The sequence below is a fragment of the Ambystoma mexicanum genome, chromosome 1p, assembly GCF_040938575.1.
Source record: "Ambystoma mexicanum isolate Mex_15411 chromosome 1p, UKY_AmexF1_1, whole genome shotgun sequence".
NCBI lineage: Eukaryota > Metazoa > Chordata > Amphibia > Caudata > Ambystomatidae > Ambystoma > Ambystoma mexicanum.
Window position 1 is genome coordinate 599027915 of NC_090921.1, and position 15638 is coordinate 599043552.

Genomic DNA, 15638 nt, shown 5'->3' on the forward strand with positions numbered 1-15638 from the left:
CATCAAGGGACGCTGTAACTGCGGTGCACACTTCTGCAAGCTGTTGCGCCGACCCGTAACTGCATGCTCCCCCCTTCCTCTTGGACTAATGCTCCATCGACTCCCTGAAACATAGGACTTTCATTAGTAATGAACACAATATTGAAAAAAGAAGACACATAGGAGGGCGACGACAGAAGGACATACCAATGGCTAAAAACGAAAGAAACATTGTGTGTAACAATCACGCTACAAGAATGCAAGATCTGATGATCTCCATCGATGGAACTGTCCGGAAACGTACCTCGAGCATCTGAGTGACATCTACGGTTGTCGTCAATGCGTTGGACTCCTCAGCATCTCCCTGAAAGACAGTACTTGCATTATTTTGGATCAATTAAAACTATTGATTTACATGCCTAAAACAAGTCAGTGTCAGAATAGCTAAGTAAGATTACCCGATAGGCGCTTGAAGTGGCTGATGACTGCAATAACGACACGGATGGAGAATCTTCCGCCTTCATATTGAGTGGATACATAAATGGGGAAATTATTGTTAGCTAATGCTACACACTACCGCAAGGCCGACAGACAAATACGTAAACTTGACTCACCAGTGGAGGGATGTGGACGAATAGAGTGGGAATAGCGGTTGAGAGCAATTTTCGCCTTGCTCGCGGTGTTTTCTTCTTTATTAGCAATGATGTGGAGTACATGTCTGGGCTAAAGTGCCTGCTGCAGATGCGGTATCGATCACCCCTCTTGTCCGCAAAGACTTCTAGGACTCTACTTTCTATCTCAGAGGCTGGATATCCGCAATATCGGACCCATTCTCTTATCTGATCTATTGTCTTAGGGAAAACATGCATTATAGTACCTTCAGATTTGTTATGAGTCTTCGAAGGGCAACCGCCAATGGAACAGGCAGGCATTATGGAAAGTTCTGAAAAGTAAAGATCAACAATTCTCTATGAATACCAATGTGTTAAAACATTAAATGACACATAAAAGGTTCAATGCTAGGTCCGTTTTGGTTCTTGGAACTATACACGTTATTCACATGCGGATAAGTATTTCAATAACTTTCAAAAAATAGAAAAAGTAATTTGACTAAACTCAGAACATGTGACTAGTTCCTTGCATGTACTGTCGTGAACGAAAAGAAAACATGGATGCAATTTGATGACTACTAGCAAATAGATATAAATTAAAAAATTGGACGCAAAATGATTATGGTACATGGACTTACCTTGACGAACAAACAGTTAGATGCAGGGATCAGAGTAGTTTCTTGTCGTAGAAGAGGGAGCAGTTCACAGGTTGCAAACTGACGAGTTTGCTCAAAGTGGTCACGGAAGTTCACAGAGACGAAGAGCAGATAACCAGCACCTTCACGGGTTGACTAGCAAAGCGCAAAGAAGTTCTCATTAGAAATATGAAGTGGGTTATAAAGAATTCGAAACAGGGGGTGTGTTTGTGAATGAATGACGTGTATATGTCGTGGCATTATGCGGATTGCAGGGGGGCGTCCTGCGTGAGGGGGGATGCTTGGCAGGAGACACGGGGTCTGGAGGTAGACATGGGAACAACAACCCATGCTCTATAGACCACTTTGAAGTGTACATGGTCTTTGGCACCTCTTGGCCTTTATCGCTCCCTGACAGCTCCACTTGCCAGCAGCGCAAGTACCCTGGTGCGAACTGCCTTTGATAGGGCGGGGGGGGGGGTGGATCGGGGCGGTGGTCGTGCAGACAAGACACAGGAAGACTCGTGAATGGAGACACACTTATGTGGATTGCAGGGGGGCGTCCAGCGTGAGGGGGATGCTTGGCAGGAGACACGGGGTCTGGAGGTAGACATGGGAACAACAACCCATGCTCTATAGACCACTTTGAAGTGTACATGGTCTTTGGCACCTCTTGGCCTTTATCGCTCCCTGACAGCTCCACTTGCCAGCAGCGCAAGTACCCTGGTGCGAACTGCCTTTGATAGGGCGGGGGGGGGGGGTGGATCGGGGCGGTGGTCGTGCAGACAAGACCCGTTTGCCGCAGGGCCTCACCAAGGAGAGGCCATCTAACTGAATGTAAGAGGATGGCTGCAGGATCTACTACATGGAAGGCAGGGGGGTGAGTTTATAAATACCTCACCCTCCCAGGAGAATATACACTAGATTCATTTAAAAAATCAAAACAACCATTGTTAAAATATATGTTGGGCTTTATTTTAGATTTTAGTTAAACATAAATAATAAACATTACACATTGTAAAGTTGAGGCACATCGAGGGAAAATCCGCGGTATTGTCCACTGTCACTGGGGAAATGTTGTCTAATGGCAAGTACCGCACAGGCAGGTATTACTCTCCGAACGCGGTGTCCGAGCCTCCCGTGAAGCCACCAAGTGAAGCAACGATAGGCCACCAGCCTGTACCACCTGTGAAAAAAAAAAGATGCAAACTGTATTAAACTGACCAAACTTTCTTATCAATGTCGATTCAGGTAACATGTCATTTTTCTTAGAAAAAAATTATATCTAGAAAATGCACTATATGGAACCAATTTACATGCGTTCGAATGATATGTAAATGTAATTTTATATGTTGGAGACGACCATGAAATAGTGGTGGCATCACTGACATCACAAACAGAGTATACTTACTCGTTACTCGGATTACGCGGACGAACAGTGCCACGAAGTTCGTGCATAAGCACCATCATCATCCTCAACACTGTCCGTGAGAGGCAAGCTTCCCTGAACTCTGGCAGCTCGGTGATGCATTGCAGACTTTGCTCGCCTTCCTGCAGACTTTGCTCGCTTTCCGAAATGTAGGCCAAGCACCCGGAATTTTCACGGCAGCAGCAGTTCTCCTCCTCAGTTGGCATTAGCTCGCACCGATTGCACGTGCACCAGGTGGAGACGCCGTCCATGCGACATGGTCCAGGCTCTTCATCCGTTGACTGGTCCTCCCAACTGCCGTCCGAATCCCCATCGTTTTCGCGTGCTTGCCTTTCCAGTAGTTCCTCCTCGGTGTACTCGTGCTCGTACATATACGGCATTATTGTGGCCATTGTGCGGTAAAGATAGTAAAATAATTTACAGAGATGGTACAGGTGTTCACACGGGCTACAAGCGGCGAAGGTAGCTGACCAGAGCACTGAAACGAGTCACAGAATACTCAAAGTAACACAGAGAGAGGAATGGAATCGAAAATCTGCTGCTGTGTGTTGTGAAACGGTCTGTTTATACTTATTGGGGAAAGAGGCGTCCTGCCATTTCCATGGCGACACGTCAATAGCTGAGGCGCAGCGATTGTTGACACGAGACGTGCTTGAAATGGGCAGTACGCGTCTGCTGATGTCAGGCTCAGGGGCGGGGGATTTGATTTAGTGCCGCAAAGGCAGGTGAGCCAGGGCGATGCGGCGGAATGATAGGATTATCACAAAATGGCGGCTGATTTCGAGTGCGATAATGGGCGAAAAGTCGGGTAAGGTCCATAGGAAAGTTTCCTACGATCTACCGATTTATGCTTACAAACACATGGCCGACCCGTAGGGACAATAAAAAAAAAGTCCCGGAACTATCCTTTAACTTCAGAACGGGCAGTAGAAATGGGGGAAGTATAGATTTCTTTATTTTTGTACATTAGTAACACGCTGGTGACAAGGGATTGATGGCAGGAGGGAGGGGGTAGAGATGATTAGAGTGTTGGCGGGCGTTTAATTTGATTACCTTCCTTTCTTGCGCAGACAGACTGAGTACAAGATGTGGGGTTTAAGTTGTTTTGTTGAATGCTTTTAAAAATACATTTATCCGTCAACAGTGGGTCGTGTTAACTGACGGCTTCAGAATGTGCTGGAGTCAGTCATGTGCGTCTTGATCATTTGCATTTGCGAGTACTGCTCTGATTACTTACTGGTAATCTTCATTACCCCTAGTCCTACTCTTCCTTGTCCCAGTACTTACCTCATGAGGCCCCTGCTTCCGACACAGAACCTTCTTATCCCTATACCTCCTCCCCCATAGCCATGTCACTCAGTTTCATATTACCAAGCTGGAGCATGGGACCTTCCCTGCATGCAGGGTGAGGAGGGACCTCAATAATGTGACGAGGAAGAGTAGGATGAGGAGTAATGAAGATTACCGGTAAGTAATCAGAGCATTACCTCCACATCCACTCTTCCTCGTCCCAGCATGCAGGGCGAGGAGGGTCCTCAGTACTGTGACGAGGAAGAGTAGGACGAGGAGTAATGAAGATTACCGGTAAGTAATCAGAGCATTACCTCCACATCCACTCTTCCTCGTCCCAGTACTTACCTCATGAGGTATACCAAAGCAGCAATGGGGGGGGGGGGGAGGTCCCAATGAGAGACGGAGCCAAAACAGTGCAGAAAAAACACACACCTTTAAGAACTCCAATTTCACATCCCCACAGACAAAACTCCAACCCCGAAGGAACCAAACCCTGAGTTGGAGACAATCAACCTATAGTGGATGATAAAAATGTATTGATCAGCCCAGGTAGCAGCCCTGAAAATCTCCTGCTGAGAAACCCCCACTGTATCGGTCCAGGAGGCCGCCAAACACCTGGTGGACCACCCCTGAATGTGCACAGGTAGACCAGAAGCCACTTGAATTCCCGTTGTAGTCTCCATGGCCTATCGGCTAACGGACACCACCGATGCCTCATGCCCAGCACCAGACGGGCCAAAAGTAATCAGAAGTCCATCGCAGTGGCAGAAAGGGGCAGTCCTAGCCAAATACTCCAACACTGCCCACCAAACATCAATATTATGCCAAGCCACCTCCTCTGGCATTTGCAGATCCTGGAAAAAAAAAAAAAAAAAAAAAAAAAAAAAAAGCAGGATCCTGAGAGGTGTGAAACCGAGAAACAACCATAGGCAGAAACTTCAGAACATACCTCAGCACCACCGAGTCCGGCAGCACCCTCAGGAAAGGGGGGGGGGGGTGACATAACCGAGCCCCCCCCCCCCCCCCCCCCAAGTCTACAGGCAGGAGTGATGGCAATAAGAAAGGCAGTCTTTAGTGTCCGATGTTTTATATCAATCTCGGAAATGGGCTCAAAGGGAGGCCCATGAAGGAACTTTAAGACAAGAGGGAGAACTCAAGGGGGAAGCCCTTTATAAGTACAAGGACGGGAAGAAGAAAACAGCCACAGAGCAACTTCCTCACCAACACCTCCCCATCCAAGTGACCATCAGAGTCCCCCAAAAGTGATTTAATGGAGGCCCACTGAGAGCGAAGCATGGAAACCGCCAGGCCCTTGTCAAACCCTTCTGAAGGAATTGAAGGATAGCGATGAGGCCAGAACAAAGGGGAGGGATCCTAGACCGCCCATACCAGTCCCGGAAAAATGCTCCAGTGCCTGCTGTACGCCTACACAGTGGAGGGACCAAGAGCATTCATTATGGACTCAACTACAGGACCAAAGAACCCCTGAGATATCAGCCTAGCCCATACAATAGCCATACTGCCCCTTCCATCTGGCGGATCCCCAACCGCAGATCCCCTTGAAGGGGACAAGGCCACTTCAGTCCCAGGAGCCTTGGCTGTTCCTGAAGCACCAACAGAGAGGGGAACCAGCTCCAGGAGGTGGGGGGCCAGATCGGAGCCAACAACAATAAAGTCATCCTGGACACACTGATGCGCTCAACCACCTGGGGCAGAAGGGGAATAGGTGGAAAAGCATAAAGGAGACCCTGAGGCCACTGCAAGAAGATCTTGCCGAACATTGACCACCCCCCTGATATGAGAGGCCACCAGGGACACCAGATGCGATTCCCCCCAGGCACCTATCTGAGCAGCCAAGGAGCGGCCAGAACCCCCTTGGCTGTTGACATATGCCAAGGCTGTCGTATCGTCCATCCGGACAAAAAAAAAAAAAAAATCAATCACCCGGCCTACCAGCAACCTCTTAAAGTACACCAGAGCTCGGAGAATGGCACACAACTCTCACCAATGGGATGGTCGACTGCTCTCCTCCGGATCCCATAATCCCTGAGCAGATAGGACCCCTAAAGTAGCACCCCCCTGATCCCCCCACAACTGCTTCCGCAGAAGTTGGTAGTAAGAGTGGTCAAAGGAGGAAGGACCAGGAACACCCCAGCTCGAAAATTCAGAACCCCAAACCACTACAGCCGGCAGACACACAGATCTGGTGACACCGGAATCAAAGCCACGAAAGCTTGAGCCGTCGGGAGGCAGTGGGAGAGAAGATAAGACACCAGGGGATGTAGATGAAGACGGGCCCAGGGAACTCGAAACACGCAAGATGCCATGTGCCCCTGCAATTTCAGCAATAGGCGAGTTGTGACATACTGCCTCCTGAGAACCCTGCCCAGAACAGCAAAGCAAGCAACGGACCCTCTCTAGGGACAGGAACACCCTAACCATCCTGGTGCAACCTGTGCCCCAATGAAAACTGAGAAGGCTCCAGGTGACACTTCTGCCAGTACACCAGGAAACCCCAGACCTTCCAACGCCTGGCATACCAATAGGAGCTGAGCCATGACAGCCTGCCGGCAGGACGCTTCCAATCGTCCAAGTATGGAAAAAATCTGAATGCCCTGCAGATGTGAACGCACCACCAGGGGAGCCACCAGCTTGGTGAACCCCCTGGGGGCCGATCCTAGTCCAAACGGGAGCACTCTGAACTGAAAAAGTTGGGATCCCACCGCAAATCGGAAGAACATGTGCCAGGGACGTAGAGCCACATGGCAATAAGCATCCTGGAGATCCAGAAACGCCATTCAAAACCCCCTTGAATAACATTGGAAGAATGCTCTACAAAGTTTCCATTTTTAAGTGTCCTTCTGGAACGAAGCAATTCTGGGCTTTGGAGGTCCAGGTGATACTTACCCAAAGGTTTGGGGACCAGGAACACCAGACAGTGAAACACCGACCCTGAACAGGGAGAGGAACGGGCATGATGGCCAACTTCAACATCAACTCAGAGAGAGCGGCGTCCATGGCCAACCTCTTGATCCATGACCTGGGAACCACAGTCCGAACCATGCAATGCTGGACAGGAGGAGATGGGAAATGCACTCGACAACCCCTCCAAACTGTGTCCAGAACCCAGGAGTCAAATACCACCTTACCATTACTGGAAAAAAATTGCCGTAGCTGCCCACCAACCGGCATGTCCAAACCGTCAGGACTGAAGCGCCTGCCCAGGACACGAAGAGCATGGAGGACCCCAACCCCCCCCCACTTGCTCTCAGAAAAGAATGTGGTGAGGAGCCAGGGAAAGACTTATGCTCACCTGGCTCCCACAGGGGCGTCGGTCAGACCCAGACTACTGCGGCCTCCACCAACGTGATGCGTAGCGCAGAGATGACAGACTGGACTGGCCCTCCTAATCTCGTCAGCTTGACCCGTAGAAGGATTCTCCTGCAAGTGGAGAGAGGAATTTAGCCACCCATGGATTCTAGTGATGGCACTTCCCTGCTCTCCCCACTAATCACCTCCGAAATCCCCTGCCAGTTCTCTCACCTTATGTTCCTGAAAGATGAGCTCTCCATCCTGCGTGGATTGCAGGGGTGCGTAGACACCAGTTGGTTCACTGGTTAAAAGCGTTGGGGAGTTCCGGACGAGAGTTGACTCTGAGGTTCCTGGCAAACACCAGTAAGTATAGAGTTCAATATGTCCGATGTTCACTCTTGTCCCATTCCTTTCTCATCTTGCAGTGGAGTTCGAGAAAAGATGGTCTCGTGGCGGTAGATGGCGTTCAGGTAAGAGTTTGTATTACCCGATGCGGTCCGGTGAATGATGCATGTATTTAACGTGTTTTCTCTCCATTTCAGGTGCGGCATTTGAAGATGTGAAGAGTTAAAGAAGAATGCCTCCGGTGGTAAATCAGGTAAGTCTATGGTGGTAAGAGAGATTGTATTTGTTGGCTCTCTCGGCTCACCTGGTTATTTCTTTTGTCCCCAGATGCCGGAGCCCGCCGAAGAAATGATGGAAGCAGCACCGGATCGAAAGGTGCGTTGAGGACTGGCGAGTATGGCGCGGCGCTGCAGCTGGCGATGCGACGCGTGTAGAAAGAATGCCCTTTCCAGGTGCCGAGACGTGATGGTTCCTGAATCGGGTGAGAAACTGGAATAAAATTAGTTTTCTAACCTTGCCTCTACTTTCCTTCCTCTCTAGGAGCTCTGGATTCAGGACAGACGTGGCAGAGGTCTGGAAGCTGACTTGCAGGCACGGTGAGCGTTACGCTGCTGGATGCAGAATAACCCAAAGCGTGTGTTGCTGGTCGGGCGTGGTTTAAATAGCATCAAAAGTAGTTCCAGGTAAGTCCCTAGAACCACACCCGAGTAAAAAATAGTCCCTGTAGTAAAATAGTCCCTTTCAGGCTTCATGTTGGATTGGAGTCATTTGCAGCATGGTCTGCCTGAGGTAAGTAATGACTATGGCGCCAGGACTGAACCCAGATAGCCCCTAGCCGGGGCTGCTGAGGTTTTACTAAATGTCTAGATTCCTGCTCCAGGGGCTGATGGGCTTGGTCCGGATGCCTGGGGGTAGGCATCATGACAAAGACCTACTGGACACTGCACCAGCACCAAAGGAAGACCTCTTGGCCATTGAAGGAGGCTTGCGTCGAAGCTTGTCAGCATGTTCATCCGCCCTAAAAAGAAAAAACAACTTTGAGCACCTTATCCCCAAGGGAATCCCCAAAAAGCCTGGACCCATCGAAAGGAAGTTTCAGGGCAGCCACTCTCCGAGACCCATCAGTTTTCCAGTCCCTTAGGTGCACATGTCTCTGGGCAGACACACCAGCCCCCATGGCCATGGATGAACCATGCACCCCATCATAAGCCAGACCTGACAAAAGTTCAACCTGTCTCTGCATGTCTGATAGCAAAGGGGCACAATCATAACCTTCATTGACAGCCTTCTTCAGTTTCCTGGAACCGTAGAAATTTGCCATAAGGGCCAGATGCTCCCCTGCATGAACTTTAAGGCTGGAATTAACCTGGCGGTCCACTGGATCCTGGAAGGCCGCCTCCTCGGCCAACATAGAGGAGCGACGAGGCTGGCGAGGATATTGTCGACTTCAACAGGATCAGACAGCAAAGTCTCGCCCTTCAATGGGTAAAGTATGGACATGAAGCGGAGCAATGCAATTTTCTCCGGGTCACACCATTCCTGAAGGATTTTATCCCGGACATCAGAAATCAATGGCAACCCCATCCGCCTCTGGAGCAACATGGAGAGAGAGACCAACACGAGCTGTAAAGCCGCTCGTAGCGTTTAGGAGGAAACCACCACCAACAGAGAGAGGAGCAGGCCGACTCCAGCTTCAGCAGCCAGAGCCCCCTCCCCAAAACTCCTTACCTGCAATCGTCACTCCCTAGCGCCCCCGCCGGCGAAAAAAAAAAAAAGCCCAACCTTCCAGAGGCAGGAAAAATTAAACAGTCACATGGCTATGGGGGAGGAGTTATAGGGATAAAAATAAATGCATTACGATGTAGTTAGCAATACATACTTTGTAACAACAGTTATCACTACAGGGTAAGCCTCGCCTGTAACCCCTGACAACAGTGCTCTGCGGGACGCAAGGCGTCACGACGCCTCGGTTTCCAAACGCAGGGTGTCACATCATCTAGCAACGGCTGGACCCGACTTAACATACACAGCAAACCTTGCACGCTGGTTTCTCCATGCAGCGCTCTTCACATACACTCAGCAGCAGGAACATAGCCTTCAAGACGGTGGCTTGATTCCATTATCTACGCTTGTACTATTGTAATTAAATATACGTACCGATTCACATTCTTGTTCTGTACAGCCATCGACTGCACACTAAATGAACAGCGCTTACAGGTAGGCATATCCTGCCCCTACAGCTTATTGATTAACAGTTCTTTTAATTACTGGTCCTTCGGACACCATAGTAATCAGGATTAATTTTCAATATTTTCCAGACAAATGGTTTTCAGATAAATAAGAACTCTGGCCACATAATCAGGTAATAGACATTTTAATACGTATTGATTTTTCCTGCAATATTTAGCTCTTGCTAATATATAGTCTACGTGACTTTCTCTTACACAGTGCTTGACTACATTTAAATATGGTATGTTGAAATTACATTTTTTTTTTTTTTAAAACGAACACATCTTTGGAAAATGAGCATATTTTGGAATTCAATAATATGATGCAAAGTGACAACATTTCTAAAACGAAATGCATTCATTACTTGTTCTCCATGTTTCTGAATATTGATGAATGTTTTGATGCATTTAACTAATAAAACCATGAATATAAATTAATGCACAAAGTGCCCTAGCCCTGAAGACGGCCTCTGTCCGAAATGCATCGGCAACCACGACAGATGCAGTGATTTTTTGCAACCAAGCAATTAAAAATTGGAAGCACTACATAAACCAAATGAGTTCTCCTGCCTTTTCATGATTGATAATGATATGAAGATAAAGATAACTGTAAACATGATTGCAACTCCATAGGAGAGCTGCACATGAGCATGTCTAAAACTAGACCGGTGTCTCGTTCCTTCTTCCTTTAGTATTCAATGCCAAGGTCTTAAGGTGTTCTCTGACAACGTTAGTACTAATGCCATTTATATAAAAAGTATAGATCAAAAAGCGGTGCCCACCCTCACTCATCCTGATGCTCGTCAGAGTCACATACACAAAACATTCTAGTTTACTCCTGTATGCACATTGGACACATCAGACAAAAACAGCTTTATGTGTTGTTGCATAAGGGAGCACCACATAGATGCCATTAACCAACAGGGTGGTGACTTGTGCGGCGCACAAATCATTGCATTGATTTGCCACAGAATACTGTATGCATGGTGACACAATGAGCTCTACTTTCCTAATCAAGGTGCCATGTGACATTGAGTTGCCATTTTGTGTGCGTGCTAGGCAGTGGCTGGCTTGTTTAGAACATTTTAAGACCGTTGATGCAGATTAGATGAATTTAGTCCATGTCCCAAAGCACCCACTGCAATACTTAAGCAAGAAAATTTGAGTTTTTTTGTAATCAGCTCATAGTCGAACTTTTACAAAATCATATATATATATATACACATATACACACACACACATCTATACAAATTCAAATATATACAGTACATACTAACAACAATCTTCACATACAGTACTTAAGTAATTTAAAACTATTCAATTTGATTGATTTAGTTTTTAAGATATCTAAAATAAATAAAAGTTTACTTGTTTAAAATGTATTTGGGACATGGAATCCTCTTATTACACCCTTGCCCCCACAGTATCTATAAAACTCCCTCAATTTAATCAGCATTTATTCAAAGTGTATTTTAGCGCGACGCCATACTCTGTACAGTGCAATGTGAGTAGCCCCACATTCTGTGTTCAAACAGTAGGTCCAGAAGTCTAACAATTTGATGAATTCATAATCATGTGTTATATGGCCTAATAAAATTGATATACATGTGTCCTAATTATGAGCACTCAGTCAGCACATGTCTTACTGTCTCGATACATTCTAGGATGTTACAGATCCTCTATGATCTGCATTCTTTAGGGATTTTACATTGCCGAGCCCGAACGAATCTCACAGGTAACTGATTAGTATGCATTAGGAACCTGAAGCGTCGTACCTCTGGATCCGGACAGAGCAGCAAATATTTTTGAGGACTCAAACTTGTGAGAAATTTGAGGCACTTTATAGTTATGGAGAGTTTGTAAATGCTTGTAGTTATTTACCGAGTCCCATTTTTGTAAGCGTCAGGAAAAGGCCTCTTTCAAACTTCAAATAATTTGTGCAATCGGCAAAATCAGGTTTCCAATCTAGTTGGTGAACAGTTCTTTTACCAACTTTATGTACCCGTTTTTTTCAGGGTTATACACAGGGCAATAATTTGCTCCTTGTTTTTTTAATAGAGGACATACCACAATGGTCTTTGCTTTCATAAAGTGTTCCCCTCTAAATTTGATTACCATTGATTTTAAAGACAGTCCCAATTTTAGCCAAATGTACTCTATGGGGGTGACAAGGGGTTAATTAAGGACTTGCGCCAAACATATCCTTCTAGTACCTAAAGCCACTTCAAAATTTGCATTTCTGGTGCATCAAGTCCATAAAGTATTACAGGGCAGAACCACTGCTTGTAAAGCATTAAAATGCCTCCTAATACAACCCCAGCATGATGGTACACAAAACGACATATATATATAGTATGTTTAGCATGCTATAACTTCATGATATCCTTTTTGTTGGACATTTCAAGTCGTACAATATTTATAGGTTTCAATGTACCCAAGCTCTGTAATATGAGCATTTTTATAACGCAGCAGCTCGCAACAGTTTTGGTCTTTGACCCGTGACCCTTGGCACATAGCTCAATATAGCGTTTATCATAGATTGCATACCAGTAAATAGATGATCGCAGATGACTAAATCATTTGAATAAAGCATAGCAGCTACGACACATTGGCCAATTCAGGGAGGACATTTTGCACTATAAGCAGGGTTAAAGTCGAGGGTACATGTGGGTGGACGGAGTCCCCCTACTTTTATCAGAGGGTCGACTCAGTCCCCCCAGCTAAAATGAGAAACATTGAAATCTTACTTTAATACATGAATTAAAGGCGACCTGAGGGACCGAACTACAGCCCTCAGTTTTGCAGGCCTGACACTTCACTGCACCATAAAACTTTGAAAAATAGCAAACAACTAAAAGGTGAAATACTGCATGTTCCAGGGAAAACATTTGTAATGGTTCATAGAGTTTAAAACATGCACCTATTAACGTTTTCAAAAACACCATTAGAAGAAAATATCCTCTCTTGGTGTTGTATGTGTTGATTTTAAGAAAGGCAAATGAAATTAGTCCTGTGCAATTTGGGTGGCAATGCAAAGCCAGTTTAATGAAATGTGCATATTTCTCCCCAATATGCTAATTTCTGGCAATGTCACATCCCATTGCGTTTGTTGATGGATCTCCCCACTTTCATCTTTAGGACTTGAACCCTGGCTATAAGCCATCTTCCCATTTGCATCTCACCTGACATAAGGCCAGAGTCATTTAATTTAATCTTTACAGTAGTATCTGTGTGTAACACTACTATAATTTGTAATAGCCATTCATCAGAACCCAGTACACGCAGTTTCTTCCAGGAGTAGTGCACAGTTAACCTGGTCGAAAGCTGCCTGGAAATCAATGTAGGTAAAGTAGACCGATTATCTAGAAGTCTAATATTATGGATTGTAGATGAACCTTGCCAAAAACCAGTCTGGAAACAGTGTAAAATATGATTCTCAGTAACCCATGTTTGCAAATGATTTAACACAAAACCAGTAAAGAAACTTAGCCGCAGTTTGAGTCAAGCATTGAGAGTAATCGATAGTTAAACGGGCTAGACGATTTCCATTTTTGAACACTGGGCTATGAATGGCTTTCTTCCATGACAGAGTTAACCTTCCCAGGTATGCGCCATATGTAAATAAAAAGAAATATACAAAAAAAAATAAAATAAAAAAAAAAAAATGGTGCGGGACGTTCCTTCTCTTAAGTATGCATAGGTTTCGTCAGCTAAATGATACTGGTGCTGGCGAATACAAATGCCCTATATTCAGGTCTTAACACTGACATGTTAAGCACATACCTGTGTGAAAACAATGGCTTGTAAATTGCCCCACTTGAAAGGCTGTAAACACAAAGAATGAGGGGCACAGGTGTGTGACTCCAGGGCATCTCACATGCTGCGTCTGGAATATGCATTCCTTTGCACAGGGGTGGACTGGCCTATGGGGAACTCTGGAGATTTCCCGGTGGGCCTCTGCACCCTGGGCCTCTTTTGTGTGGTATTTCCAAATGTTCTCATAGGAAAAGCATTGGGCTAGCTGAAAATGTGTCATAAGGGGCTACTTTGAACATTATTTCAAGGGCCTCTTTTGGTCCCCAGTAATTATTTCCAGGGCCTCTTTTCGTTCCAAGTGCACCCCTGCCTCTACATGTTCCGAACACATCGCAGTCACCAACAAGTCGGCAGAGAGCAGTCAGCGGCACATCTCAGAGGAGCGCTCACCGGCACAGAAGGGTGCTTAATCTGTTATCCGGCAAATGTACTGTGCCCAGCTCCAGAGCTATTTAGCTCTGGGCCCCGAGACGTCGCTCGCTCTGCTCGTTCCAAGAAACGGGGCTGGGTAGGCGCATTGAGAATATGCTGGTTATTTTGGGGAAATAAGCCATATCTTTTGGAGAGATCGCAGTCAATTCTAGGGCATAGAAAGGGGGGGGGGGGGGACAAGAACATAATGTCAATGGTGCTCACCGGGAGAAACATACGAGGGAAGACTGCACATTTAAGGAGTCATATGCGACAGTACTAGGTAAGGTAGAGGATGTCATTATTACACGTTTCAAGAGGGAGAAGAGCCAATGGATTCGAACAACGTGAAAAAAATAGAATGTCGAAATGTGATATGGTGGCTACGTTGTGGCACAACGCGACTTCTACGCAGGACCACACCGTTTGATCCTGGGCATATATGTAAGTAGATACACACACGTGACAGCTACGTTCATTCATAAGTGTTGCCTCGGAAAATATGAGGAAGAAGTATCACTGGGAATAGGAGGGTATATTATGTGAAGTAGAATGAATGAGTACAAATTGGGTAACAATCATGAACTAGTGCCAATAAAAATATACCATTATATAATTTAAACGCAAACATTGCCACATACTTCATTACTGAGTATACAACTATGGCACACATGCTCTCATGTATGTTGTCTCACACAACGTGAGAGACAGCATGTGTTCCTGACACAGTCACGTTTTTCGACCACACAACGTCAACGAGCGTTACTCTGCGAGAAGATTAAGCGATAGGATAATGTAACTTTCGCGTCTGTTAAAGGAGCCAACGGATTGTGCCGCCGTCTCTGGCCCACAGGTCAAATCCTAATATGCGAGACTCCGTCTTTTAATTCTACTGGGGTCGATAAATTCAGAACAAGGATCAACAGAGTAATGTTAAATATACACATACAGTGTACTTGATGTGTTGCAGATATTGGCCTACGGTGATATGACGCTTACATCATCAACGTAGAACAATTGCCGCATGCATTCTGGTGAACACCAGCGTGTTTCTTACCCTTGAATGGATATGACAGTTGTTGAACGCGCTGTGGGGTCTCGAGCTCTGCCGCCGCCGCCTGCCCGCGCTCTTCCAGGCACACTTTCTGAATGATTGGACGTTGAAGACTCGCGCCACTCCCCTGCTCGGCAGACGCCTCGCCTGCCCTGGCACGCGCCCTGTCCGTTGCTAAGCACTAGTAGACAAGGAATTGGATTGAACACGCAAGTTTACGCGGCCTTCTTTAGGTCAGGCAAACGTCAAAATATTCCTTTTCAAATGTTTCCGTTCGAAACAATACATTTTATGCCTGGTTGCAAGATGGTTGTCATTTAAAGCGGCACAACGCATTCGCTCACATCATTATAGTATCAATGGCCCAATGTAGACAACGTGGTGGCTGGACTACGAAGACTTACGGGTTTTCCGACGTGGCGTAATGTGTGTACAGTACACATCTTCCCTCCCACCACCCTCGTTCTTATTTGTATACCAAACACCAACAGCCAACCAGGAGTTTTAGCGAGAAACACACCACCT

At 46.2% G+C, this 15638-nt stretch overlaps 1 protein-coding gene across 1 annotated transcript in view; it reads right to left on the reverse strand.

Annotated features, from left to right (window-relative positions):
- Positions 1 to 15287, reverse strand: part of ACSBG2 (acyl-CoA synthetase bubblegum family member 2) — an 811342-nt gene extending 796055 nt beyond the window's left edge. The window contains exon 1 of the mRNA XM_069649557.1: positions 15117 to 15287. The gene's annotated coding sequence lies outside the window, so the exon portion shown is untranslated. The remainder of the gene's footprint in view (positions 1 to 15116) is intronic.
- Positions 15288 to 15638: the final 351 nt, after the last annotated feature.